This window comes from Bactrocera latifrons, unplaced genomic scaffold (genome assembly GCF_001853355.1).
Source record: "Bactrocera latifrons isolate USDA-ARS-PBARC rearing strain unplaced genomic scaffold, ASM185335v1 scaffold_601, whole genome shotgun sequence".
NCBI classification, from domain to species: domain Eukaryota; kingdom Metazoa; phylum Arthropoda; class Insecta; order Diptera; family Tephritidae; genus Bactrocera; species Bactrocera latifrons.
This window is the reverse complement of record NW_017537270.1, coordinates 61,379-64,977: the sequence shown is the minus strand read 5'-3', so window position 1 is coordinate 64,977 and position 3,599 is coordinate 61,379.

The following is a 3,599-nucleotide window of genomic DNA, read 5'->3' as shown; positions in this document are numbered from 1 at the left end:
GTAAATAGCTTATCTTATAAACACAATATTAATAAATCTAATTTAATACATATTATTGAARAGATTTCTACAACCATCATCGTCATAAACTTGTATACATATTTACATGTACACACTGGAATACTTACACTTATGTACGTCAAAGGGATGGGTCCAGTTGTTTCTATACAGAATATCAAATATAGATCTGATTATGTGGTTAATATCCCTCCTGACACAATTTTGAAATCAAATACTCAATTGTAAAATCTTTTTACATTAAGAATATGCGATTTTAAAGAAGTAATAATAAAAAAGTTTATAAAATATAAATAAGAATAAAGCAAAGTTAGAACACACTGTACATATTTTTAGATGATAAAATAGTCACATTAAGCAATGCACGTTACTATAAATCAATGAATGTATATTAACATACTGCATACATAACGATTACGTATAAAACGAATATATCAATCATAAAAAAATATTCGTATGTGTAGGTTAATTGAATGGCCTGCCACAATTGAAATTAGAAGGGAGGGGGTATAAATAAAAACTTTCCTCGTTGATTTGATAAATTAAATATTCAAATTATGAATGTAATGACATTTTAAAAACATCATGTTCATATATTTTCATAACTATGGATTGGAATCGAAGTATTTAAAAAACACTTTGATTGAAATTTATAAGATAATTAATCATATATAATGGTTGAAATACCAGAACTTTTACAAGAGCCTGTCCACGACTTGCATATATGGTATGCACATATGTATGTATATAATACATTCAGGCATATATTTGAAATTTGCATATATATGGAAGGATTTTGGTGTCAATCTGTGGGCACTGGAGCAATTTTATTTCTTAACAGGATATTTTTTGTGAACATTATTTAAAAATTGTGAACTCTAGGATAAGGACAACATTTTTGTTGTATAAATATAATAAAATATAAACTTGAGTAAAAATTTCAACAAGTTATTATTAAAAACAGTATAATGAAGATAAGTGGAGAGAATGAAAATGTATCCCTTATGGTTTCTATAGCGTGGTAAGTCTTAGGAAAAGTCTACAATATTGCAAAATCTTAACAAAGAAATTTTATATATTTACACATATACATACATATACTATGTAACTAACTGCAATGTTTTGTCTTGTCAAAATCTACAAATAGCGAAGACGTTTATGTTATGAAGAAATTTATATTCGCAAGCTTGAAGCAATTCTAAATAAGTCGCCCAAAACCATCAATATCATATCAATGGATGTAGAGGTACGATGGCCATTAGAAAACATGTTTCCCCTTTTATTTTGTTGTCATCATAGTTATGTGTCGACAGTTATTTTTGCAACATTATGACCAAATGAACAAAAATTGAAAAGAGTTTTTAAGCAATATCTCCTCTAAAACAACCCTTTATAACTATGTTTCGAAAATCAGCATCACGCTTAACTAAAATACTTTTAGCATTTTCATATTTCTTCTCACCGCATTTGTATAATTTTTTGTGAAATATACATGTGTTTTGTTTTAAAAACGTTTATTAAAGTGCATGAAAATGATTTAGTCCGTATATGATTCCAGTCAACTAGTTGATCACGGTACAGTAATTTAATTTAAAAAACTTATATATGTACAACTGTCTAAGTTATAACTTTGTTTGCATGAAAATGTACACACACAGGTACATGAATAAAAGAAAAACAACTTAACTTACTTTCACTGGACGAGCTACGGATGAGTTCAATGGCAGCTTACAATATGATTTTTACCTTATTGCAACGTGTTGGTGCCAAATACGGCTCTTCACTTTCGTTTCGACCGAAGAAAATGAAAATGCAAGAGAAATGCCATTAAAAACTCGAAAGCAGGGTATTGTGCCACATATCCCAAAGTGCGTGACTTTTTAATACATATGTTTATACACATATAGTACATATAAGAAAATACACTTGTACATATTTGTGGTACATCAACAAAAATCGTCACGTCACAATTCAACACAGTGAAATAACAACAAAAAATTTACATAAGTAAGTATATACTTTTTAAGCAATATCTGTCATTATCATATTCATTATTTGAAGATCCAAACATAAGTAATTTTTTTTTTATATCCGGATTTTGTGTCCTTTACATAACATRTAATTGAAGGACACTTCTACTTATAGTATTGTAAAGTAAATATATCTATAAGTAAATTCAGGTTTATACATACACATATACAATACAATGCGCTGCATGTAATATTTTAATTAAAATGAAATTCGAAAACGAAAGCTGCGCATAGTTCCATTAGCAGCATATATGTATATATATGTATTTATAGAGGTAAATTCGTACACTGACCTGGTTTTCACTTTTAAATAGTCGCTAGTAATAAGTTCGGTTTATTGGGCACTCAATTGTTTTGTATTTTCATGCTTTCTCATATACATATGTGCATWTATTGTGATTTTGTTTTAGTTTGGATGATTACTCTCCGAATATCAACGGAATAACCGGCAATTGTCATTCACTGTATTTTTAATTAGCATATATATATGTATGCATTCGTGCATATAAATACGGGCATAGGGCAAATGCAGTACTAAGCTGAACTTTATGCAAGAATATTTATATTGCTCATATACATACACATGTATTTGTATAAGCACATAAGTGAATATAAGTTCATTCAAAATATTCAGGCAAAATATGTGAACGTAAATATGTATGCCCATACCTACATAGTATATGCTTTTATGAAAATAGAAAGTAAATCGTATTCACTAGCAATATATGTATAAAAAATCGAAGAAAGTGACGTTAAACGTTGTAAGCGCCAGCCTGAATAATAAAGCAAATGAAATAGCTTGACAAGAAAGTTATAAAGGCAAGTATTATATGATATATAATCTACACACTTACATATACGTATATACATATATATATAACGGTGATATAAAAACCTGCAACCAACTGGCCACACGTAGTTAATGAGTGAATAAATGAAGGTGGATAACGAAGTATGTATCGACCAAAAGCGAAACGAAAATGAAAATGCAGCTACCACTTACTATATATTCGTTTTTGAATCAACATAATGTGATTGCCCGAAATTTAGAGCACGCAAAGTTTATTGAACTTATAAGAAGAGAAAAGGGAAATGGTAGAAAAGGCAAGCGACTTATAGCTAACCAACTTATTTTTCTCCGAAACAAATATGCAATAATAGAAAATATATTGTATATAGTATATTAACAAAATATACAATAAATATTTTGGCTAAAGATTTGAGCATAAAATGAATAGGAACATGTGGTGTCACTAATAATTATTTACTTTACATATAATTGAAAAAAAAAAATTAATTTCAGAATCACTACCTTCTGCTGCTCTAAATGGTATGCGAATTCAAAGCATAATTTCATATTATTGCTTCTTATGCAAAAACCCAAAAGCTTTTTATCAAAATAGCGACTGTCGCCCAGAAGGCAATTTCAAGCTCCTGAAGGCAATCTCTTTACCTTCGTTCAGTTTCAGTGATATCAATASCAGCATTGATTATCCAAATTAAAAGTAGAGGATAAGCTTGCATGGACTTTCGATACAATCTATTTTATAT